The sequence below is a fragment of the Rana temporaria genome, chromosome 5 (genome assembly GCF_905171775.1).
Source record: "Rana temporaria chromosome 5, aRanTem1.1, whole genome shotgun sequence".
NCBI lineage: Eukaryota > Metazoa > Chordata > Amphibia > Anura > Ranidae > Rana > Rana temporaria.
In genome coordinates, this window is record NC_053493.1 from 77,887,333 (window position 1) to 77,914,939 (window position 27,607).

Consider the following 27,607-nt stretch of genomic DNA (forward strand, 5'->3'; position numbering starts at 1 on the left):
TGTGCCATAAATTCCTGAGGGTAGGCAAAGTCCTTACATATCAGCAAGTACAAGTAAATTAATTTTGCCATAAAATGAATGATTTTTAATTCTGTAAAATTTCAAGGTGTAACATTTTGATTTGAGATGTTGACTGATTTAATAATTTTCTTTAATTAGAGGGTGTTTTTTGGGTGGCGGTATATTTATGCTAGTTTAGTTAAAGTGATTGTAAAACTTTGAGTTTTCTTTTTTTAAATAACAAGCATGTCATACTTACCTGCTCTCTGCAATGGTTTTGCACAGAGCAGCCCTGATCTTCCTCGTCTCAGGTCACCCCGCCAGTGCACCTGGATCCTCCCCCCGCTGACTTTCCCAATAGCAAGCCGCTTGCTATGGAAGCACTCGTACGTGTTCCCTTCCGAGCTCCACTCTGTGTACATAAGACGTGGCTCTGACTTTTCATACAAGACTTACAATCTACTTTCAAAAAGGTCATGAGCTGTGCTTACAGCCTAGAATAACAAGGTTTCTAATGAAAGTGATTAAAATTAGATTTCTGCACATTGTTATTAGGTTTAACCTTTGGTACTGGATGAGGAATCACGAACCAAAAAGTCTCTGTCCAGGTGGCCTTATATATGGACAACACCTCAAGGCTCCCTTGAAAGCTTTACTTAGCAATTGAGTTCAGCAGAGAAAATCAGGCAAGTAATTACAGATTTCTCCTTTCGCTCAGTAAGCTGCCTAAAGCATAGTTCCACCCATTTAAAAGTCAGCAGCTATAAAAAGTGTAGCTGCTAAATTTTAATAAATAGACACTCATCTGTGCCACGGTCCAGTGATGCAGCCGCCCGAAGCCTCGCTTCTCTACCCCTTCTCTCTGCGGCGCCGGCATTGCAAAAGAGGGTGCCCAGATGTGGCTTCAGTGCTGGGCACGCACTGCGCATGCGCAAGCCGTGCATTGTGAATGGTCGGGCGATCTTCTGGGACCTGAGACGTGTCCCAGAAGGGGAAGGGGAGAGGTGAACTTCTGCTCTGTGCCGCGGTGCCAGGAGAGGAAGTGGGAGCTGGGTACCTGTGAAAACTAGGTACCCGATCCCCCCCAAAAACAATCACATGCCAAATGTGGCATGTCAGGGGGCTACAAGTACTTAAATAGAAGTTCAATTTTTGGGTGGAACTCCGCTTTAAGATTTTTTTTTAAATAAACAGTTCTACTTTTTGTAAACAGAATATAGGGCATTTTTGGAGGCTGTTTCTAGGGTAGTTTAGTTAATTTAATTTAGGGTGCTTTTTATTTGTGTTTTTTATTTTTTCCATACATTTGTTGATTTTGTACTGTTGTTTTTTTTGTACTTTTTCTCTGCGGTTATGCCCTGTGAAAAAAAAAGAGTTATATCGAGCTTTCCCAACATTCCCATGTTATTTTTGCCTTTCTTGTTGATCCAAATGCATTTTTCCCGAAATTGTAGGGATAAAACTCTCAATTTCACTAATCCATACTTAGCACATCCAACTGGTGCATTTATATCACCCAGCCCTCCTAGGAACAATTTAGCATCCCCCAGTAATCATGAAGAAGGGCAAAAGGAAATGCATGCTGGCATTTTTAGACTGTGTCTTGTAGTATTAGGGGGTTTGAAAATTATTTTTATCCCCTGCCTTGAGGAATTCTGGTCAAGGGTCTTTGCACTCTTGTGCACTTTTTTCACATACCTAAGATGCCAAATTATTATTATACAGGATTTATATAGTGGCAACAATTTACACAGCGCTTTACAATAAAGGGGGGGCAGTACAATTTACAATACAGTTAAATACAGAAGGAATAGGATGGCCCTGCTCATGGAGCTTACAATCTAAAAAATACTGCTTCATTGTCCAATCAAGGGCCTGTTTTCCTACAAACAGAAACTGGCCACGTACTTATGTATTGGTGCCAAGTGCATGATTACCAGGGCCTGGAAAAAAACCTGCTGTTTCATTTGCAGAGGTGAAGAGCATCCAGACAACCATCATCAGGGCTGGTGCAAGGATTTTTGACACCCTAGGCGAAACCTCATTTTGCCGCCCCCCCCCCCCCCCCCCCATAGGCTCTGCCCCTCACTGAGATTTTTGCGGTGCCTCTTCACCTATTTCTTCAGCCGTGGTCCTCTGCACCCCCCCCCCCCCGCACCTCTGTTCCCCTCTGCACCCCCCTCCGCACCGTTGTTTCCCTCTGCACCCCCCCTCCGCACCTCTGCACCCCCCTCCGCACCTCTGCACCCCCCTCCACACCTCTGTTCCCCTCTGCACCCCCCCTCCACACCCCCTTCCACACCTCTGTTCCCCTCTGCACCCCCTCCGCACCTCTGTTCCCCTCTGCACCTGCCCTACGCACCTCTGCACCCCCCTCCGCACCTCTGTTCCCCTCTGCAGCCCCCCTCCGCACCTTTGTTCCCCTCTTCACCCCCCTCCGCACCTCTGTTCCACTCTGCAGCCCCCCTCCGCACCTCCTTCCACACCTCTGTTCCCCTCTGCACCCCCTTCCACACCTCTGTTCCCCTCTGCACCCCCTTCCACACCTCTGTTCCCCTCTGCAACTTTGTTCCCCCCTCAGCAACTCTGTTCCCCTCTGCACCCCCCTCCGCAACTCTGCATCCCCTTCCACACCTCTGTTTCCCTCCGCATTTCCCCCCTCTGCAACTCTGTTACCCTCTGCAACTCTGTTCCCCTCTGCACCCCCCCCCTATGCAACTCTGTTCCCCTCTGCACCCCCCCTCCGCACCCCCCTCCGCACCTCTGTTCCCCTCTGCACCCGCCCTCCGCACCTCTGCACCCCCCTCCGCACCTCTGTTCCCCTCTGCACCCGCCCTCCACACCTCTGCACCCCCCTCCGCACCTCTGTTCCCCTCTGCAGCCCCCCTCCGCACCTTTGTTCCCCTCTGCACCCCCCTCCGCACCTCTGTTCCACTCTGCAGCCCCCCTCCGCACCTCCTTCCACACCTCTGTTCCCCTCTGCACCCCCTTCCACACCTCTGTTCCCCTCTGCACCCCCTTCCACACCTCTGTTCCCCTCTGCAACTTTTTTCCCCCCTCAGCAACTCTGTTCCCCTCTGCACCCCCCTCCGCAACTCTGCACCCCCTTCCACACCTCTGTTCCCCTCTGCAACTTTGTTCCCCCCTCTGCAACTCTGTTACCCTCTGCACCCCTCCTCTGCAACTCTGTTCCCCTCTGCACCCCCCCCCCTATGCAACTCTGTTACCCTCTGCACCCCCCTCCGCACCTCTGCACCCCCCCTCCGCACCTCTGCACCCCTCTGCAGCCCCCCTCCGCACCTCTGTTCCCCTATGCACCCCCTTCCACACCTCTGTTCCCCTCTGAATGCCCCCCACACACACATATAATTTTCTCTCTGTACCCCCCTGCACATCTGTCCCCCCCTACCCACCTGTTCCCCCCTCCCCACCTGTTCCCCCTCTGCATGTCTGTTCACCCCCCACACACATACATCTGTACCCCCTTCGCACCTCTGTTCCCCTACATGCCCCACGCACCTCTACATGCCCCACACACCAATAATTTCCTCTCTGTACCCCCTGCAAGTCTGCCCCCCACCACACAAATATCTGATCCCCCTCTGTAACCCCTCCCACACACATCTGTCCCCCCCCCCTCTGCACGTCTGCCCCCCCCCCCGCACACATCTGTCTCTCATCTGTATACAGTGCAACGCACTAAAAACTTCACAAGCAGAGTACATTTTTTATTTGTGACCGCAGGCTGCAGCATGTATGACCGTGCTGCCTATGCTTCCACTATACCTGTCAGCGGCGGGTGATGGCTTTACTATGAGAGCGGCACTGCTGCTGCCTGCCTGTCCTCTCACAACAGATCCCCGAGCGACCAGGAGGAGGGGGAGCGAATATCGCGCCAAGCCCGTATGCAGGGCTTCCATCTCATCCGCCCCAGCCGGTTCCATCGAGCACTCCTCGGCTGCTCCTTGTCTTGGCTCCTCTCCCCTCATCTTCTCATTGCTAGGGCGGCACTGCAGAGTGGTCCTCGATGTCTTCACAGGCGCAGGCGCCACCTAGCCTGGCAGCTGGCGCCATAAGGCAGTATGTTATGTATTTAAAAAAAAGTCAGTCCTGGACATTCTTTAATAACCTGAATCCCCAGCAAGTGGCTGGGGATCCGGATTTTGCCGCCACCCTTACCCTGGCGCTCTAGGCAGCCGCCTGATCGGCCTATTGCTAGCGCCGGCCCTGACCATCATAAACAATGAGAAGATGACTAGTATCCTCCATGATTTCCACGCCAAATTCCTTAAGATGTGGCCCCCATGGTCAATGGTGTGGTAAAAAAGACTGATCCAAAAAGGTTAAGATTAAGCTGACATAAAAAACACATAACACAAAAGTCAATTCCAAAACTTTATTGTGCACAGCAATACAGGAAAATAGTATTGGTAGGTAAGTAAGTCCTTATTTTCAAATGTATTTGAAATTGCCATATTATCAATTTTCAATGGCTTCCAATTGCCATGGAACCTGTCCAGTTGTCATGAGAAATGTGGAGAACTCATCCCAGATATGGGCGCTACTTGCACTCCCACGGCTTCTGCTCTATTGAGCCCTCTGTATAGGCCGATTTATCTTCAAAGAAAACGCCATCCTGCTGCCTTACAAAATTGTGCAAGATGTACACTGCCTTAATGCACATTTGGCATTCTACATATTAAAATTTATGTCATCAAAGGCATATTCCACCACTCTTCTTGCTCTCGTCCGCCTGTAATTGAACACCATGTTCTCAAAGTTTAGGTTTCTTCTGGAGTAGGGCCTTAGAAAGTGCTCTCCTAATGCAAATGCTTCATCCCCAAAGAAAAACGTAGGGTGCAGGTGGATTATTGGTTCCTGGTAGTGGAGAGTTTGCAGGCAGGTCCAGATCATTGGACCGCAGCATCTGGCCGAAGGTGGAATGGGCAAAGATGCTGGAGTCCGAACTACTCCCATAGGAGCCAATGTCAACACATCGGAAGCAGTAGTTGGCATCGACAACTGCCAGTAGGACAAAAGAGAAATATATTTTATAATTTAAGTACTTGCTTCCACTTGAAAGTGGTTGGACGATGTGAATATTTTTTCCATCTACCACTCCAACACAGTTCGGAAAATTGCACCGATCCCAAAACAAATTTGCTATCGATAGCCATTCCTCCTTCGTAGGCTTTGCCATCACCATATTGTGCATCACATCCCAAATTGTACTGCACATGTTCATGGTGAAACGGCAGCTAGTGCTGCTGCTGCTCCTCAAGAATACCATGATGAAATCCACGATGAAGAAGCACGGCAGGTAAAGCCTCACATGCCTCCAGAATTTTTTTACCAACACATCAATGGCGTCTTCTGGCGAAAATGTGACCCCCTCAGTCTAAAGTAGCCACCCCTCAGGATGAAGTGGTCACCCCTCTGGTTGAAGTGGTCACTCCTCCAGCTGAAGTGGTCACCCCTCATTGGCAATGCCTGCTTGAGGCAGGGGGCAGGACAGATTTAACTGGCTGGTTGACCTAATGGATGACTTCTACAAAAGATTTGAGGAAAGCATTTTATTTCTAAAAACCGAAACAAATTTTAAATGCGAGTCCCCCAATTTAGCCCGGTAGAAATGTGCAGAGCATTGCTGAACACTGTTTCATCATTCATTCACAAAACCACACCCTCACAACTCCCATCCCTTCCATCAACAAGTCCGCCTTATCCTAAACCTCATTATCATTCCTTCATCATCATACACATTCACACCACCACCTGCTCCCTACACAAATTTCCCACATTACCCACCCAGCTCTTATCCCCCTTCTCTATCCTAATACCAACACTACCATTATTCCACCAATACACTTCCCAGGCCTGGTCAAGGCAGAGGTTGCCACTCTGAACACCATCAATAGGACCACACCGATGTGCAGGATGAGGGATCACCTTCTTTCTCTCCTTCGAGTCAGAGGAGAATGAGCAGACTGATAGACAGACTGATACTATGTGTCTCCTGTGACCCCACTGAACTCCAAAAATAGGTTGGACGATAGCAATTCTATTTTCAAATAACTTTCTGAAGCAATACATTGAGCAATTAGAGAATAGCATGAAGCAAAGCGGACAATTATATCCTCTAAGGAAGCCTAATCAGGTGAAACATGTCCGATTTTTACCAGCCATGCCAACCAGGAGCTACACATGTGAATTATATGTATTTGTGTCCATAGGTCAATATGTTATATATTTTAATAATGTTCATAATAAAATGAGGAATAATGGAAAAATATTTCCTGATCAATTTAGACAGCCAGATTTTCATTATCACTTTCCCCTCATTTGACAATTTTCAATAGATCAAAACTAATTGCATGATCTACAGTCACAGCCATTTTTAAACCTCTGTTTAAACATTTATAGATGTAACAGTTCCACAGAATATCAGATTACATTTTTTTTTCCTGTTTATACCAACATGCTATTTCTTTATTGAATACTAAATTTCACAGGTCGTATTTCTATCACATTGTTGGCAGATATATTTAATGTATCATATGTTCAAAAAGCCGAAGGAGCAAAGAGGATTGTCTTTTGCAATATTGCTTTTTAATTTCCAGGGCATAAATAATGCAGATTTGGCGATGAAGTCCAAATATATATTTGTGTTCTAAGGTTAGAGGGAAAAAAGACACAGCTTAAACTAGCAAGCTAATTTAAAACCAATTGTGATGTAATAATGTAAAATACACACTAGTCTTCAGAGACTTATTGTTCTACTGAGTGGGTTGGTTATTAAAAACTAGAGAAAATAAAATAAAAGTAAAAGTGGAATTTCTAAAATTCACTGATCACTATGAGCAACAACTCAGCATTTTTAGCTATTTTTTACATTACATGTTATTTTATAAACAGCACAATAGTAATTAAAACCAAAGCAGATGATAAAATGCCTTTACAACAGTGTATTAAAAAGTTAGTACTTAATAGAAATGTGTGTGTATCTTAATTATAGTAGATCTGTTATTGAAATTCAGATACCTCTAACACCTTACTCTCTAAAGTGAACTTGCGCTTTGCACTCCGGGCAAAGCAACAATGTTACTTTAACTTAGTTCTTCCCAGCAGTATATATTTACCTTCCTTTCCCTATCCCACTGCTTCGTTTAGCCACAAAGAGTGAAGTATATTTCTGTACAACCTACCATAATCACCATAGTTGCACCCTTCTATGGATTTCCCACGTGACAGTCTTGATGATGGGCTCAGCACTGTCACATGAAGTGAAGCAAATGCTCCTACATTCCCGGAAATATTTTCTTTGGTTCACAAGAATTAATTGAGTAGCGAGGTAGAAAAGAAAAGGCCAGTATAGGAGTGTGAAGGCTTGCCTTAGACCACCAAAAGATTTGCTTTATACTAATACATTGTAGCAAAAAGGAAGACAGAATTATCTTTGTAAGAGATATCCCTCTTCCCATAGGGTTAGGATTGGCAGTCACACACTGACTGCAGTCTCAGTTACAGGCAGGGGTGGACAGACAACTCATGGGGCCCCATGGCAACAAAGAGATCCTGAATCCTGTGTCCCCACCCACACTCAAGCCACACCCACACAAAGCCCCTCCTACATATTGCATTTCCCACATTACATGCATTCATGGCAGCCATCCTCCACATATTACAGCTCAACTGCACAGAAGAGCCTGACGGACAACTGCAAAAGCTGTCAGCCCTGCTGTTCAAGAATGGGCAAATGCCCAGTTCTTGTCTGCAGCTTAGTCTCATGGAGATTCCCATTGGCATTGCTGGGAAGCCACCAAACACCTGACAGGTTCAAAGTTGTCAGGCATCTGAGAACCTGTCCGGTGCCTGAAGGCTTCCCAACCATGTCTCAAAGAACCTCCATGACCCTGATCATTTTGTTATTGCAGCCATCTGCATAGAGGGGGCATTTAAATATATACCACATGAAAGTTCCTAGGTTCTTTCCGTAGAAACCGCTGGGGACTTCCAGGTTTAAAGATGGTCATGGTGTGGCAGTCTTCTTTATGATGCAACCAGGGGTGTTTTATGAAGGCAGTGGGCCTGTGTGCAAGATCACAATTTGGGCCCTAATGCCAAAGTGCAGTGAGCCGCTGAAAAAAATTGGGTGTGGCTCTTGGGGGCTGTAGTTAGCACCTACTGATGAGGGTTAATTGTGTTGTGCGGCTCTTCGGCTCCCACTTTGCTCCTTTCTGACAGGGCTGCCAACCCCCACACTGAGAAAACATGTAAAATCTACCGACGAAACTATTTTTTTTACTAACAACCTAAAATATGACAGAAACTCCTATTAGAAACTATGGGTCAGATTCACAGAGCAGATACGACGGCGTATCTCCTGATACGCCGTCGTATCTGTTGTTCTATCTATGCGACTGATTCATAGAATCAGTTACGCATAGATAGCAATAAGATCCGACAGGTGTAATTGTTTTACACTGTCGGATCTTAAGATGCAATACCGCGGCCGCCGCTGGGGGGAGATCGCGTCGTAAACCAGTGTCGGGTATGCAAATTAGGAGTTACGGGATACGTCGCCGCTAGTCTAGTTTCCCGTCGCAAAGTTAGTCTTTTTTTTGGTGCCTTAACTTTACACAGCAATCGTATTGCTGTATAAAGTATGGCCGTCGTTCCCGCGTCGAAATTTAAAAAATAACGTCGTTTGCGTAAGCCGTCCGGGAATACGGAATTACGCTACGCGTGTCGCCGTTCGAAAAAATGACGTCACTTTGCGCAAAGCATGGCGGGAGTTCGGAAATGGAGCATGCGCGGTAGGTCCGGCGCGGGAGCGCGCCTAATTTAAATGGCACACGCCCATTTGAATTGGCCCGCCTTGCGCCCGGAGGCCGCCAGCGTAGGTTTTCATCGCAAGTGCTTGGTGAATCAGGCACTTGCGATGAAAAATTGCGGCGGTGTAACGTATCTACGATACGTTACGCCGCCGCTCATCTACGTGGATCTGGCCCTAAGAGTGGAAGAGGGAGTAGAGGGATAGAGACAGAAGGGCAGATGGATTAAGGGGAGGAGGGGTGGAGACATAGGAATAGGAAGGAGAGAAAGTGATGGGGGAGATGAGAAAGTAGTAGAGTAGTGATGCAGAAATGTAAGAGTGCGTTATCTGAAGTTGTGATAGTGCTTTCAGGGACTCTTTCCCTGATTCCCATCTTTGTTGTTTCTCTCTGGGTGATGGGGCATCCCAATCTGTTTTTTCAGAAGTAAGTTATCTTAGAAGTATCTTACACTGAACATAAATGCTGATCACAGCAGTCTCTTGTTTGATATTCCAAAGCATTTCAAGGCTACATTGAGGGAAAGATTAATTCCTAGCTCAAATCCCTTTACACTAACAGAATGGTCATCAGAAGGAAAGACTTTCATTAACTTGTCACTGCAAGCATATCCTGAAGTCTCTTGAGAAGATCAATTGATTCATCTTCTGTAGGCCCACCATCTTCGTAGAAATTATTTTCCACAAATTCACGTGCATCAGATCCAAATTCTTTTCACCTTTGGGAGCTGTTCTTTTCAGCCAAAACTTTGTAAACAGTGGAACATTTGCTGAACATAGGCCATAAAAGCAACTGGTTGTTGTCTGAAGTGGAGAAAAAATAGGATTTTTTGTACTCACCGTAAAATCCTTTTCTCTGACATCCATGGATGGACACAGCTCCTTAAATCTTGACAAGTGGCTTATGTTCCCTGTTTACAGGAGAGGACTAGGCAGAAATATGTTAGATAATTAAATACATGTTAATTTAACAGAGTTGAACAGCCCCGCCCAGGGGGCGGTCCCTCCAGACATAACCCTCCTCCCTGCAGTATACAGCCTCAGTTCGTAACAAGCAGTACAAACCTAAAAAGGAGGGGTGGGTGCTGTGTCTGTCCATGGACGTCAGAGAAAAGGATTTTACGGTGAGTACAAAAAATCCTATTTTCTCTTATCGTCCATGGATGGACACAGCTCCTTAAATCTTGACAAGTGGGACGTCCCCAAGCAGTGTCAAAAAAGAGGGGTGGGAACAGTATCAGTAAAACCAGTTGTAACTTCACCCCAAAACAAGCAGAGCTCCTCAACAGAGGAGGTGCAACTTTAAACAGCCATCTGCAAAACCTGGCGGCTGAAAGAAGCATCAGAAGATGCACTCACAGCAACCCTGTCAATTTTGGAAAAAGCGTGAACGGACGACCAAGTCGCTGCCTCACACACCTGTGAGACCAACGCATGATGTCGGAAAAAAAACAGGATGCACCAATTGCCTTGGTCGAAAATGCTGTGACCAGAAAGGGGACGCCCGCCCCCTAAGAGCATAGGCATGTATGACGGTCTGCCTGATCCACCGAGAAATGGTGGTCGACGAGACCGCCAGGCCCTTTTGTGGACCAGACACCAACACAAAAAGAGAGTCAGATCTCCGAAACGGAGCCGTAGCAGGCAGGTACACCCCCAAGGCACGTACCATGCCTATAGTATGAAACGCAACCTCCGTAGGATGCGCCAGCCGAGGACATAAGGATAGAAGAACAAAGTCTTTATTCAGACAAAAGGCCGAAACCACCTTCGGAAGAAGGGAAGATCGCGGGCGCACCACCACCTAATCCTTATGGAGGATCAAGCATGGCGACTTGCAAGACAAGACCGCCAACTCAGAAACCCTTCTGACAGAGGTAAAGGCCAATAAAGGAGCCACCTTCAGAGATAGTGTCAAGAGAAAAATCTCTCTGATGTTTCCAAAAGGAAGGTTCCTGAAGAACTGAGAGCAGCAGAGTCAAAACTCATGGGGGAAGAGGTGGGCCAAGAGGGGAAAGTATGACAAAACCCCTGCACAAAAAGTTACTGTCAGGGAAATGTCCGTAGAAATACTGGCAATCTTGCCAGTAGAAGAAATGGCCATAGAAGAAGTACTGGCAATCTTGCCAGTAGAAGAAATGGCCATAGAAGAAGTACTGGCAATCTTGCCAGTAAAAGAAATGGGAGCCATAGGCTCATCATGTGACAGGAAGATCCTCCTCTTGCTGGCCTATAAAAGGCTGCCTCTGTCTGATCCAAATTGCTGGATTGTCGTCAGCCTTCCTGAGTTCCTGAGTCTCTGTATTACTGCTGTTTGGATTTCCTGTTGTGACCCGGCTTGTTCCTAACCTGTCTGATCCGCTCTCCTGGTTTGACCCCCTGGCTTGCTTTACTGACTTGTTACCTTCTCCAGCACCTGATCCCGGCTTGTTTCATGGACCTTGCTTCAGTTATCTGTTCCTGCCTGTTTCCCAACACCAGACCTTTGGCTTGTCTTCACTCCCGCAAACCTGCACCTCCTGCCTGGATCCACAGTGTTTGATCCCCAGCCGGCTTCCACTGTTGCTCCTTGTGCACACCTTGCTAAGTGTTACCGAGGACTCCCAGAGACTGCAGCCCAGCGGTGTTTCCTGTATTCTTCAGGCACCCACCAGCTCTTCTCTCCTGGATCCATCTGGCAACCTGTGCTTCTCTGGGCACTACACCCTCTGTACCCAACCTCAGGGGTGTACTGCACTTAGCCGCAAGGGGAGCCCTCTCGGCATTTCGGCCTCCAACCAGGTACGTGACAGTTACCCACCAGGGAATGGGCCGCAAAAAGGCCACTGAAAGAACACAGCCAAGGCTGAAATCGCCAAGGTACCTCCGCTACCAGGCGCCCGAGATCAGGGTAGCAAGGACGCCGAGACCAATCTGGAGCGATTAGAATTATCGGGATCCCCTCAGCCTCCAACTCTGTGGAGCAGCCGAGGAAGCAACTACGATGGAGGAAAGGCATAAAGCCGCCGATACAGACCCCACAGAGCCACCAGCGCGACTGACGCGTCTGTACAAGATCACTAGGCCTGGCCACTAACTTCGACATCCTTGCGGTGGAGACAAGCGGCCAGGAGATCCATGCCCTGTGACACTCACCTCCTGCAAGGGAGCCGAAACACCTCTAAGTACAAAGACCAGGCGCCCTAGTCCAGCATCTGGCGACTCCAGTAGTCAGCCTGCCTGTATACCTGATGGTATACCGAAGCCACGGCCATGGCGTTGTCCGGCTGAATCCAGATTGGCCGACCTTGCAACCTCCTTGAACACGAGGAGAGGCATAGCCTGATCGCCCAAAGTACTAGGACAATGAACGGTAGACAGGGTCTACAGCACTTGGTATTCCCAGGCAGTCTCCCATCCAAGTACTAACCAGGCCCGACCCTGGGTAACTACTGAGATCAGACGAGTGGGCGCATTCAGGGAGGCGTGGCCGTAGGCGTGGCCTCCTCGTAGGCCCACTAAAGTCCAGCTACTCTGGGCCGACTGGACCCCCCAGGTGCCCCACAACCCGTGAGGCTGGCGTCCATTGTAATCACCATCCACTGGAAGGAAGAAACTACTTCCCTGACCGAAGAGTCAGGGATCTCAGCCACCAATTCAGAGAGACTCTGACTAGGTGGCGCACCTGAATCTGATGATTCAGAGACAAAGAGATTTGTTCCACTCGGACAGTATTTCCCTCTGGAAAACACGAGTGTGGAACTGGGCATACGGTACCGCCTCGAAGGATCAACCCTAGATACTCCAACGCTGAGTCGGAACCAGGACCGACTCCAAATGTTTAACACCCACTCGAATTCTTGGAGGGTCCGAATTGCTATAGACACATCCACTAATTCTGAGCCAGAAGCTGCTCTCAGAAGAAAGTCGTCTAAGTAGCCCACGATGGCAAAGCCTCGCTGTCCCAACTATCCCAAGCTAGGATAAGTGCGAGCTGCTTGGTGAAACCCCTTGGTGCTGACGCCAGATTAAAAGGAAGGGCCAGAATATTGGCATTTCTGTCAAGAGCGGTCTAAGTGCCTCTTAAAGGAGTTGTAAAGGAAAAAAATGTTTTGCTGAAATGACTGTTTACAGGGTATAGAGACGTAATAGTTAACTGATTCCTTTTAAAAATGATTAAAAATAGATAAAAATCAATCATATAATGTACCTGTGGTTTCAGTTTTGTTTATGCATCTAGTTTCATGCTTCTGTGAAGTACAGAGACACAGAGCCAATAGAGGGCAGTGATGGTTTGTAAAATGAAAGTGATTGGTTCTGAGGGGTTTAAGACACACAGTAGTCACACCTCCTTGATTAGTGCCACAGAGAGAAAGCTCCCATGACTTTTTTTTTTTTTTTCCAATAACATTTTTATTAAATATTTTTTTTTGACATACACTTAACATTGACATATACATTATTACATCCATATGTTGACATACATATAACATCACATACACACATGGTCTCCTTATAGTCCTTTATTTTCGGTTATTCTATTATTCTATGGTGTCCTATTATTCTCCCCCATTCACTTAAAAAAGAGGGAGAAAGCCTCTCTAGTATATATATAACTCTGTACCATGATTCCTAGTCCAAATACCAATAGTGGGTGTAGAGACAGGGATGGTAAAGGAAAGGGGGAAGGGGAGAAAGGAGGAGAAGCAGAAGAGAGAGAAAAAAAAAAAAGAAAAAAATACAATTTGTTTATATTTATATATGCATATCTGTGGTAAAAACCTACCTAAACTCTAAGGGGGCAGCACCTGCCCCTTACCTCCGATTCCGACTAGTGATTTGTGGAATAGAAAAAAAAAAAAAAGAAAAATTTTAATTTTATTTATGTTTACATATATGTGATAAACATTCCCAACTCTAAGGGGGCAGCACCTGCCCTTTGCTCCCAACCCTAGTGATTAGTAAAAAAAAAAAAAAAAAGTAACCTGGGAAAGGGGAAAAGGCCCTTCTCCAGGGAGTCTACAATATGTGTGCGTCCCTCTCTCAAGAGGTGATTATAGTGTGGTAGCCCCATCTGTAATTAATCCTGTAGTTCCTGAGTGCCTTGGTGACAGTGTTTAAGTTTTTCCTTTTTTGCAAAGTATACTGAGATAAATCAGCATAAAATTGCAGATTTTGATATTGTGATGTGATTTGATCTCATTAACACATTACCATCATAAGCTGCTCCTTAGTATGTTAGTGGAGATGGAGTACCACATCTCTAGGTACACTGGTTTGGATAAATGGTGGATTCTGTCTATAGTGACATCTAAATTAAAGAGGTCAGGTTGAAAAGATTTAAACAGTGATGAGGCATAAGTGCTGAATGGATTTAGGGATCCCCCTTATTTTCATATTATTTCTTCTTGACCTGTCCTCGATATCAGCTAATTTAGGTTTAATCCACTCTTATCCCCCCCTCCTTCTCTTCATTTGAATCCACTAAGTCATTAATGATGGAGGCATATTCCCCCATTTTGTTTTCTATGTGCTCCACTCTGGATTCCACAGCTTGGATTTCACTATTAAATCTATGCATGCATGTCATAATGTCAGCCTGTAATGTGCTGCTGACGGACAAAAGCATATCCTTTAGCACAGTATCCAATGATTCAATAGATTCAGGCAGCTCCCTCGTGTCATCCTCGGAATCAGTGACAGGGCTCACTGCTGGGCTGCATCCGGTTCCATCCATCCAAAATTTGGCTTTAGCCGGACTGCCAGATACTGAGGATAGGATTGTGGGCTGTCAGGGGAGCCACTATTTTGTGACAGGGTGCTCAATTTAGGCATTTTTGCCTGTGACCTAGCTGCCGGGGTAGAGGATGAACTGGTGCCATCTTGCCTACCTCCATGCTGCTTGTGGATGAAGAAATCCATTAGGCGCTGTGGCTTTCTGTTCTTCTTCCTCTTTCTAGTCATGGTCCCAGTTTGTCCCAGAGTCATATCGCCCCAAAAAAAGGGTTTAAAAGTGTCCCAGCGGGTCGCTATATTCCGCTGTATCCCCGAATAGCCAGGAGCTCCGGTATTAAGTTGCCATCCGACTCTGTAGCAGAGTCTCCCGATGTTGTTGTTTAACATGATTATGTATGTAGTGCTACCCCCATGGGAGCCGCTGGTGAATATGGGTATCTCCCACCCTGCACAGCCAGGCACACACATTTTCAATTCTCTCTGGAGACAGGAATCAGTCCTTGCAGCTTTGTGTTTTTATTTTTATTTAGGGGGATTAAACTTGGATGGGGAAGGGTTATTGTGGGATGCCCACTTGATCAGCAGAGAAATATTCAGGGACACAAAATACATCCAATGTATACACACTTCTTCTTTTCTACCTCCAGCTCAGACTTGCTTGTAGAACTACATCTCCCAGGAGTCCAGGATCAATTAGACTGACAATTTGATCCAGCACTGATTCAGTCAGATCCAAAGCAAATGCCCTTTGTAGGTAGGGACCGTGGCCCCTTTGGTAGTGTAGCAAAAAGAGAGGTCTTTGGTGCTAGCTGTCCGGTTTTTGTACATTCTTCTCCCAGTACCATCTCTTCAGGCACTGCCAGCTTGCCTGGCTGCAGCTGCCCCTTTTCCTAGTCCTCCTAGCTACTTTTACACAGTCCTCCCGGACAGACTCTGCATCCTTCCGAAACTGCTTGCACCCAGTCTTTTCAGGCATGCCTCTCAATCATCTGACTGCATCACTTACCAGCCCTCTTGGCTGTTTTCCTCCCTGAAGATTTGCCTGGCAGAGTTCTCCCGCTGTCCTCCCCATGCTCACGTGCCTTCTGGTCAGCATGCCTCCTTGTGTCATGAGAAGGGGTCCCTTCCAAACCCGAGCCCAGCTCTGAGGTCACTCCCTCCTACCGACTAGGGTGCTACTCTCAAAGGTTTTCAAAAGCCTAACACTCCATCTTCCATCCAAACTCCACACTCCTCTAGCTGGGCTGACCCTGAGTATTTGAGGGGCCTGTCCCCTGCCAACCCATCTGTTGGGGATTGGTCAGGGCCCTCAGAATACTCCAGGCAGCTCCTCCGAGATCCCTCCTAGCTACTTCTGGAATCTTCTCCAAGTTTCTAGCAAGCAGGGAAGTCGCCAGAAAAAAACACAGGCTTGGTTTCCAGCCAAGCTTGACAATTTACCTACCTACACCTACCAAACATCCTACTGTAACTCTAGCACTCTAGCAATGCTAGGGGATGCTACGTGTACATAAAGGGAATATTCTGTGAACCTGGCAAAGAGAAAATAAATATATAAAACAGTGGGTGTTAAGGTTTGCCCATAATAATTAATCAGAATTATTTTTTTATTTTTAGAGAAATGTAATTCTTGAATGTTTACTGCAGGGAGTAGCTGCCCGTATTTGATTTTCTCCAATCTTTGTGAATCAGTTCTGGTGTTAGGTACCCATCCATTGCATCCATACAGCATACAGAAAACAGATTGTTTAATTTCCTCATAGAATTCCTTATTGTTTCACAAAGCTATACAGATATCACATGTCTTTATTCATGTGCCTTCCCTAGGTAGCTAAGACCACAGCATGACTATAACATTTCGCTGTACAGCAGGTCTGACTTGTTCAGGGTCACTGCACCCTTATAAACATAAAATAGTGAGACTCCTGAATAGAAAGTTTCCTACCCCCAGGTTCTTTACATAATGGCTCATGGTCATGTCACTGATAACAATTGCTCTATGTAGGGACCTTTGTTCCCTACATAGAGCAACATTTGCAAAAAAACATTTGTATAAAAAGGCAATATATGTTGCTGAAGATTATGGATTGGATTTGTATTCAAGACGCTGAAACAACAATAAACTAATATCTCCCTTGATACAAATATAGTAGAAGAATGTAAGTGACAGAAATCAGACCTTGCTGTTTTATAGCTACAGAGCAGTTACGTTATGGGCACTAGGGAAATGTATGTTGTAGTAGGCAGCAAAGAAAAAAATAAGGAAAGCGTTGACTTAGTTCAGCTAAATTTTTATCACATACAGAGTCTCATACTGTACCTAATGTAATACAGGTCTTGTGGTCTAAATGTCAAAAACATAACCTAATCAATGATTCATGCAATTAAATCTTACATTTAAACAGACCTAGGTTCACTTTTTACTTCCTGAGTGACTTCTAAAATTTATCCTAGGCCACATATGGATACATTTGTTAAATTCATATGGTTGGCCATGTTCTCTTTTTTTATCACCCCTGAAATGAGGTCTATAAATATGTAAGCATAGTGCTCAATCTACAGACACTACCATCTGTCAATCATAGACACGGCGGTTGCACAATACAGAATCATGAGACAAGAGGCTGAGGAGCACAATGTGACCTTTTCTACATAAATTGCAGATTAACGCTCAACTGCTGGAATTACACACAGCTATCCCTTGTGGTGGGGCCTCCCCACACAGCAAGGGCTAAATACTTGTTAAGTCTACGGGGTAGATGAATAAGGTGATATAATTACCTTTAATCTTGCTCCAGCTCTCCTTTTCTCTCTGACTCTCTAGGGCCCTTTGCTTGCTTATATCTGGCCTTTTGGGCAATATTTTTATCCACTAATACCAACAATGGGGCGTAATTGTCCTCACTGACACCAATAAAGGGGCATTATTTCCTCCTAATGATACTAAAGATGGGGCAAAATACCTCCCATTGACACCGACAATGGGCCCCATTAACACCAACAATGTGGCGCTTTTCCTCCCACTGACACCAAAGATGGAGCATTGTTTGTTTCCACTGATGTCGGGACCTTTTCTACTCTCAATGCCCACAGTCCGGCCCACTCAATGTCTCAAGAACAGTAAACTGACCCTTTGTTTTGAATGTTTGGAGACCCCTGCTCTAGGGGGTTCCTCGCCATCTACATGGAGGATGCAGAACTTTTAGTGACCACCAGCCAGAGCATCTTAGAAAGGAGGCTTCAGGGATTAGTTGCACAGATGCAGGGGGCCCACTGCATTAAAGGTAAAGGGAAAAATTACCACGCTGCTGGGTGAGTGTGGGGCAGCTGCTAGCACTAAAACATACAGAAAAATATGTGACAAAGGTGAAAAATACAAATGTGCAGCGCTAAGAAAAGTGAACTAAACCCTGATAAACAGGATATATAAGAGTGATATAAATCAATATATACACAAATAAACCAAAAATGTCACATTGGCAACATAGGTGAAAAATAAAAAAATAAGTATAACAGAAGATAATTTGCTGCATATACGGGCATCTCAGCATAAGAGACTCATGTAGGTCCAAACATCAATGAAATGTGAACATAAGCTGATCTAAAGAAGTCTAATGAAAAGACTGCACGCAGCAACAAATGGAAAGTCTATGCGAGAATGAAATTAAAATTGGCAGATCTTCCAGCTGATAGGGAAGTGGGGTGTGGAGCTTGACGGTGGACTCAAATCAAAACAAGGAGACAATCCTATATAGATATGTTGAATACTCTTACCATGTGACGTGGACCCAAATGCCTTTCGGTCTGGGTCAATGAAAGCAGAGGTAATAGTGATGTGACAACTGGCTGCCCGTACAGGATCGGGTGACATTCAAGACACTCTGCCTCACCCACGAATGTATACAGGGGAACGCTCCCCAATACTTAAGCGGTAAAATAAAACCCTACGTCACCAAGCGCGTTCTCCGGTCAACCGACCAAAACCTTCTCCAAATTCCTAAATCCCGCTACAAATGGAAGGGAGAACGTAGATTTTCGGTCCAAGGACCATGGCTCTGGAATGCTCTACCCACTACCATGCGCTTGGAGGAAAACCATCAGGCCTTTAGGAAAAAACTAAAGACCCACCTCTTCTGAAGGACCGGCGCATTGAGGCGATTAAGTTCGCATTTGTTGCGCTATACAAGTTACTCACTCAGGCTCTTTTCGTCAAAGTCTCCATCAGTGTTTTGTAGCTTTGCCGTCATAAATCCTGATGCGATCCTCCACATTTGTGAACTCCCGACAGCTTGCTGGAGTATACTGCAGCAGTAATGTTACTCCTCCACGGCTTGAGGATATGGAAAAAACATGGAAAGAAGAAAAAAAGCCTCCACATGGCGTAGATCAGATTAACCAAAAAGGGGTTTATTTAAAACACAGGAACCAAACAAAAATATAAAAATGGCAGATAAAAAATGGTAAACATCCAGCAATGATTACGCAAAGTGATCACAGATAAAAAAGCGCAGTAAAGGTAGCAAACGTAGAACCCTATGCATTTCGTCCTATAGGACTTCTACAGGGGCCCACTGCATTGATTAAAAAGGTAAATATTCCACTTTATTCCTCTACCCCTAGACTAAATGAGCATTCAACCCTTGTTGTTGTGGTGGCCAAACCACAAGGGAAATTGTTTTGTAATTTCCAGATATGGGCTTTAAGAGTTTAACGTCTATCTTTAGAACAATTGCAGTTGTGTGCTTGTTGGCCTTATCAGTTCACTGATTTACTTTACCTAAAAGAGCAACTTCAGGCATCAAGTAAAATAATTCATTTAATTGTGAACCGTATTCTTATGTACACCTAACTGCACATATAGCTTTCTACCTGTTTCAGTAGGGCAGGTGAATAGTGTTGTCTGACTGATCATAATTAGAATAACTACAGAGAAATAGATAATAAATCCCTTCCTTACAAAAATGGAAGCTAGGGGGAAGGTGATCACGAAACGCCAGATTTCCAACTGAGCAGCTTTGAGTACCCATGCAGCCTCAGGCTGGCCATACATGATACAATCTTTTTGTAAAAATAAAATTTCCTTTAGATTTACAAACACCAAACCTAAACACTTTTAATTTGTATGCAATCAGGCAGGCCCTTGAAGGTAAATCTAAAGTTGAAAAAAAAATTGTATAATGTATGGCCATCCTTAAAGCGGTATTATTCCAAAGCCAAACATTTTATATATTTCAAGTTACCAATCATTAGATGTGGTGGCTACAATAATATTCTTTTTTTAGGGTGTTTTTATTTCTTATTTTCACTTGGTGAAGATGTGGCAGGCGCAGCACTATGAAGTGCGTTTAAAGGGTGTGGGATTAGAAGAAATTTGATTTCTCTGATCTTTTAGTCCAAACAAGACTATCTGTTATTCTATAATTCCTCTAGCAACGTTCTATGGAAGCAGTAGGTTTAAAGAGCACACCAAACTCTTGAGATAACTTCTTTATTAACTTCAGCTTTTCTTCATATATAACACTGCCAATTTTGCATGTACAAACATGTGTTGAATAAAGTATAACAAATCGCGGCTTAACTGTTGAATCTTGTCATTCTACATAAAATGGTAGATATATTTCTTTCTTCAGTATCTGTACTATCACTTTAAGTTATTTAAACACTTTATGATCTCTCTGAGGCTTAATCAATAGTTTTACTCGCTCTATATTGCTGTTTGCAGTTTGAGGTTCGATAGCATGTTTGCTATTGCAGTTTCCTGTGATGTTTGATAGCACGTTTGAGGTTTGGTTTGGTGGAACGACAAGTAAACACACACAACTAGTTCAGTATACAGTTCTAATCACACTATTAACAATAAGAACATTTATAACTGTATTAAATACCTACTTTGGCCACTTGCTAAAACTGAACTCTGAGGCCCAGATTCTCAAAGGAGATACGACGGCGTATCTCCAGATACGCCGTCGTATCTCTGAGTCTGAGCCGTCGTATCTATGCGCCTGATTCTTAGAATCAGTTACGCATAGATTTGTATTAGATATGACCGGCGTAAGTCTCTTACGCCGTCAGATCTTAACTGCATATTTACGCTGGCCACTAGGGGGGTGTACGCTGATTTACGCCTAGAAATATGTTAATCAGCTAGATACGCGAATTCACGAACGTACGCCCGGCCGACGCAGTACAGATACGCCGTTTACATTAGGCTTTTCCCGGCGTAAAGTTATCCCTGCTATATGAGGCATACATGCGGCGTACCAATGTTAAGTATGGCCGTCGTTCCCGCAACGAAATTTTAAAATGTTACCCCGTTTGCTGAAGTCGTACGTGAATGGGGCTGGACGTAATTTACGTTCACGTCGAAACCAATACGTCCTTGCGGCGTACTTTGGAGCAATGCACACTGGGATATTCCATGGACGGCGCATGCGCCGTTCGTTAGAAACGTCAATCAAGTTGGGTCATGGTTATTTTACATAACACACGCCCACCTCTTCACAATTTGAATCAGGCAGGCTTACGCCGGCCTATTTACGCTACGCCGCCGCAACTTACGGAGCAAGTGCTTTGAGAATACTGCACTTGCCTGTCTAAGTTGCGGAGGCGTAATGTAAATAGGATACGTTACGGCCGCTCAAAGATACGCCGCTGTACGTGAATCTGGGCCTCTGTGGTGTGTGTCTGTTCAGATCTTCTCTCTCTCTGGTGTAATGAATTCTAGTAGCTCTGCTGGGAACTTGCCAGACAGAATGAGTGTAAGGCTGGGTGTGATTGGCCAGGACTCCTGCTCAATGTGAGATTGGCTGTGATTGGCCAAGACTCCTGATGAGTAACAAAAGCTTAACTCTATGCTTTCTGGTTTCAATTCTGCTGGGTCTTGAGCTTACATTACAGTCACACAACAAATCTTAAAAGGCATATTCTCTCTTTTTGCTTCTGTGAACACAATATACAACTGTTATATGACATCCATATGTAGCACTACCCCCTCAGGAGCCGCTGATTGTTTTGGGATCGGCGTATTAAGTTACCTCTAATCGTTGCCTAGGAGTGATGGTAGTGAGTAGAGCAGTAAACTAATGTCCGATCAGCGAATAAGGTTTTTTCTGAATGCTTTATTTCTCGGCCCAACACGACCAACATCAACTCGAGGTAGATAGGAAAGGTTGATGAAGTAAAGGAACTTTGTGGTATCAGGCTTGGATAGAAGGAAAGCAATCCTGCTTTCAGTAACAGTACAGTTCGTTGCCACTCCAGCCAGAGTGGGTGAAGTGCCCCTGGACAGACCCCTGCCACAGGCCTGGCAGCCGAAATGTCACTTTAAGGTTGCTGGGAAAGAAACAAGTCCCTGCCACAGACTTGGCTCTGATTATATTAAATTTAAGGTGCCAGATGAGGCCTCTACCACAGGCTCAATACTGACAATGTGAACAGCAGAGCAAATCCTCCCAATGAGTTGTGCTAAGGTCACCGGTTGACAGTGGAAGTGTACCTGTCAGTGTCCCGGTCAGCAGATCCCTGATGGTTCGTTCAATTCTCTTAGACAACCTGCCTCCGAGTTCTCCTTGAGCCAATCCCCCACCGCACAGCACATAGCTTAGGATCTCTTCAGTAGAGCTGGGGACCCAGTAAGTCACTGGGGCCCTTGGTAGCATCCGTTACTCCAGGCCATGAGGGCCTAGAGTCAGGAACTCCGTGTTGTGCGCGACCCCAGGCCAGGTAGGCAATAGTGGTGGGGCCTGCGATGTGCGCACACCCCAAAGGTGGATGCCGTACCCGGAAACAGGAACCCGCAAAGAACTCAGAACAACGGCTTTCGCCACAGAAATACTCCCTCCCAGCATGCACAGCGAGGCTCAACTCCTCTTATTGGCTGCTGGGAAGAAGCGGCTCCGCCTGGACCCCTCTGGCGCCACCTGATGCCCAGGAATGGTACCGCATCCCTGGAACGCAGTCTGACCCACAGAACAATCCAGATTTGGCGACAGCCACATTTAACATAATTAGGAATGAGAGCAACTTACCTCTCTCATTCCCCCACTAACTTTAGTGTAGCGCCTTTACTCAAAGTAAGGGGGCGCTACACATATATAAAGTAAATAACTCTGTTATTATCTCTCACATATGAGCATATGAACTGTATTAAGGTTATTAGCAGGTTTAACTGTATATGCCATAAGTCATATTAGCAACCTAGGACAGGTCTTAGCTGGCCAGCTACAGAAGACACCTCCTGTGATAGAGTGTCCCCACTCTGGATGAGGCGTCACAGCAGAAAGCAGCATTGTCACTTGGGCGTAGGGTTAAAGAAACTTGAAGATTTAAATACACCAACAAATTTAAGCCAAACTCCAGATAATACTTAATTAGCAGTTACAACAAACATTTTTTTTCCTTTTAGAATAAAGTTTTTCATAAATAAATAAAAGTAAGCACCCTCTCTATTGTGAAATGGTTTGTCTCATCTCTATAAATCGATACATATGTAGGAGAGATTGTTCTTTTGAAAAAAACAGACTTGCTGGCTGGATCACCAGATGAAAATAGAAGAAAGAAAGCCTTAAAAAGAAAACATATGTAGACATCACATCTAAGAATTGGTGAGCTGAAATACAATACATATTTGCATTTGGGTTTATGAATATTGCTTTAACCACTTAACACCCCGGGCCATATTGCTGGTCAAAGACCAGAGCACTTTTTGCGATTTGGCACTGCGTCGCTTTAACTGACAATTCCGCAGTCGTGCGACGTGGCTCCCAAACAAAATTGGCGTCCTTTTTTCCCCACAAATAGAGCTTTCTTTTGGTGGTCTTTGATCACCTCTGCGGTTTTTCGTTTTTGCGCTATAAACAAAAATAGAGCGCCAATTTTAAAAAAAATGAATATTTTTTTCTTTTTGCTATAATAAATATCCCCCAAAAATATATAAAAACATTTTTTTCCCTCAGTTTAGGCCGATACGTATTCTTCTACATATTTTTCGTAAAAAAAAATCGCAACAAGCGTTTAATGATTGGTTTGCGCAAAAGTTATAGCGTTTACAAAATAGGGGGTATTTTTATGGCATTTTTATTAATATTTTTTTTTTACTAGTAATGGTGGCGATCAGCAATTTATTTTCGGTACTGCGACATTATGGCGGACACTTCGGACACTTTTGACACATTTTTGGGACAATTGGCATTTTTATAGCGATCAGTGCTATAAAAATGCATTGATTACTATAAAAATGCCACTGGCAAGGAAGGGGTTAACACTAGGGGGCGGGGAAGGGGTTAATTATGTTCCCTGGGTGTGTTCTAACTGAAGGGGGTGTGGGACTGACATGGGAAAATGACTGATCGCTGTACCCGGTTTGGCGAAACACCAGAGCGCAGGAGTTTTTTTGTGTTATCATACATTGTATGAACAGAAGATCAGCATTTCTCTCCCTGACAGGACCGGGAGCTGTGTGTTTACACACACAGCTCCCGTTCCCCGCTCTGTAACGAGCGATCGTGTGTGCCCGGCGGCGATCGCACCCACCGGGCACTCGAGCGGGAGTCGGGGAAGAGCGGGGGGGCGCCCCTAGTGGCCTGCGCGAGAGGCGACGTATAGCTACGTGCTCTTGTGCAGGGGAGCCGACCTGCCGCTGTAAAACGATGGCGGCTGGTCGGCAACCAGTTAAAGCAGCTCTTTTCATTTATTAAGGGTCACCTGCAAAAGAATAAATTAAATACTTAACTTTCTGAAGCCTGAGCTGCTGAATGTTCCTCCGCTGTAAAGATTGGGATTGCCGGTTTGCTGTGTCCCCCTGACCTCCCTCTAACCTCCTGTGTCCTGTAGTGAAGTGGAGGTCAACTGGAGAAACCAAAATGGTTTCTACCTTACTAATATGCTGCTGGCTCATGGATGACACAATTATTTAAATCCTGGTGTCTGTGTGTGATATAAATGATCTGCACTCTTCTGCAACCTCTTATCTTGTGAATTACTACAAAGTTATATTGTGACCACTGGGGGTGAATAAATGGAGGAAATGCTCCTCTTGCCTAAAACAGACCGGTGACATCATCTCAGTCAAGGCAAAGTCACTACAATAGAACTTAAGGACTGATTTTTAATGATGAGCGATACAGGTAAAGTTTTTCAGAAAAAAAGTTGACTATTGCTGCATATTGTGACATCTTAGGCCCCATACACACGGGAGAATTTATCCGCGAATACGGTCCAGCGGACCGTTTCCGCGGATAAATCCTCTCGAGGATTTCAGCAGATTTCTATGCGATGGCGTGTACACACCATCGCATTGAAATCCGCGCCGAAATCCTCTGGCGATGACATGTCGCGCCGTCGCAGCGATTATGACGCGGCGACGTGCGCGACGCTGTCATATAAGGAATTCCACGCATGCGTCAAATCATTACGACGCATGCGGGGGATCCCTTAGGACGGATGGATCCGGTGAGTCTGTACAGACCAGCGGATCCATCCGTTGGGATGGATTCCAGCAGATGGATTTGTTCTGCATGTCAGCAAATATCCGATCTGCTGGAATCCATCCCAGGGGATACACACCATAGGATCTATCCGCTGAAACCCATTTGCTGGGATTTATGTGCGGATGGATACTATGGTGTGTACGGGGCCTTAGGGTTTTTTTTCTTGCAAACTTGTAAAGTTACTGAGAAACAAAGTCTTCTTCTCAATCCTACTCATTTGATTGGCAGTGAAGTGAATAGAGTATGTAAGGACTACAAATAATGACAAGATTTTTTTTTCAGTAAGTTCCATATTCATTTCCTGAAATCTAACTCTGTTCTGTATTACTCTGAAATTGGATGTGTAAGGAGCAACATCAGCCCCCGAGCATTAATCTTGTTTCAGATAAACCTGTCAGTGTGAAATTGTGGGGGCTGTATAGTATCAGCAGACTGCAGATTGCACGCTATTTGCCACATAACAAAATTTGTACTTACTGATACACTCGCGACTCTAAGAAGATGGGAAACTGGCAGGCTTTTGCCAGCATTACATAGGATTTCAGCCATCATTGGGTACGTTGCTCTGAAATAATTATTGAAACATTAGTGAAGCATGGCTTATGATTAACATCAACATTGGCTGAGAAAAATAAATTGAGGCTAGTTGAAGGAATCTGGCAATACAGGACTGTACTGTGTCTTCTGTTTATCTCTATGCTTGGCTTCACTCTGTAATCTTGAGAAATATAAATTCTTACCCTAAGGGATTCACAGCTCCTCAGATTATATGCTTGAAAACATGTCTATAAAAGAGTCCACACAGATTAATGTACAACTACATAAACCAAAAATAAATAAGTTAATACAAATAAAAATTTAATAACTTTATGTTTGTTTTTCCCTAAAAGAAAAGGTTAAAATACAGTTTGCAATGATTAATACCAATACGCATGGATAACCCCTTTCTCACTCACACCCCAACTAGTTCTGGGCCACTTTTCAGCTACTTGTACTGTTGAAAGCAAAATGAATAGAAATGGCCATACCCCAAATTTTCTTATGTGGGTAAGAGAAACACCTACTAGCAACAAACTTTTAGGAAACTTTTTAGGAATTGAGCAAAACAGTTCACGCAATCAAGACATATTTAAGTACTTTGTGAAGAGTGGTATGCTAAGTGAACTGAAACTGTGGTTCAAAGAAAGAATATTTAACATTTCACATATTCTGGGAGGTCAGGAAGATTTTTTTCCCCTGCTGCAGCAAATTAGATCATGCTTTATTGGGATTTTTTGCATTCCTCTGGATCAAATGTGGGTAACAGATTGTGTATATGGAGTTTTGTTAATTTTTTTCTATTGAACTAGATGGACCTTTGTATTATTTTACCCCACTAACTATGTAACCAAGCAGGGGTTGACAACATACTTGACCACCATGTCATGACAAAAGATTGCACAACCCCCCCCCCCCCCCATGCTTGCACTCCTTACTGAGCATCTAAATATTTTTTAGATGCTCAGAAATATTATTGAAATATTATTAAAGTTATTTCTCACACACAAAAAAGGAATACTTACAATTACACCAAAAAACACATTCTGCTACTCCTGCTGAGTATGACGATTCCACATGTGTGAGACTTGTTCATAGCCTAGCCACAAGAGAGACCCAAAATCCAATGAGTGCCTTCAGGCATTCTAGGGGCATAAATTACACATTTAATGTCATCTAATTATATCTCAATTAACCATCACATTTTTGGAGGCCATGGAGCACCAGGACAGTGGACCCACTGGTATGACAGTGATCAGAAAGCTGGTGTTGCGGTGATCAGAACCAACTGGTATGATGGTGATCAGGACCAACTGGTATGGCAGTGATCAGGATGCACTGGTATGTCGATAATCAGGACGCACTGGTATGGTAGTGATCAGGACCCACTGGTATGGAGGTGATCAGGATGTGGTATGGTGGAGACCAAGACCCACTGGTATGGTGATCAGGACCCACTGGTATGGTGGTGATCAGAACACACTGGTACAGAGATCAGGACCCACTGGTATGATGATCAGGACACACTAGTGTGGCAGTGATCAGGAAGGATATGGTGTGGTGGTGATCAGGACACATTAGTATGGTGGTTATCAGGATGTGGTGTGGCAGTCATTAGAACCCACTGGTAAGGAGATCAGGACCCACTGGTTTGGTGATCAAGGCACACTGGTATGGTTATCAGGGCACACTGTATGGGTAAACAGGACTTACAGGTGGCAGTGATCAGGGATACTGAGGTTGATGGCAGTGGGGTAAAACTGATTTTCAAATACCATACAGGTTCTGGCGATGCTAACAGCTCTTTCTCAAAAACAGATCACAGTGTAAGGAGAAGGAGCTGGATGCCACACCACGTGGCTTCTGTTTACATTTTACAGATTGGACACAGAAATCACATGGTACAGGACCAATTTCATTGTTTCTGTACCCCGTCATGTGATCTGCTGTGTCCGGGACACACACTGATCACCAGGCTCCAGGCTCGTGGCTCTTGGAGCCATGCACAAACCTCTGATGAGGGAGGATATTCAGG

General features: G+C 44.9%; 1 long non-coding RNA gene across 1 annotated transcript in view; it reads right to left on the reverse strand.

Moving 5' to 3' along the window:
• The window catches only part of LOC120939579, a 35,230-nt gene extending 9,408 nt beyond the window's left edge, over window positions 1–25,822 (reverse strand). The window contains exons 1-2 of the long non-coding RNA XR_005749275.1: window positions 25,776–25,822; window positions 25,513–25,600 (exon numbers count right to left, since the gene is read on the reverse strand). This is a non-coding gene — a long non-coding RNA (uncharacterized LOC120939579). The remainder of the gene's footprint in view (window positions 1–25,512; window positions 25,601–25,775) is intronic.
• Window positions 25,823–27,607: the final 1,785 nt, after the last annotated feature.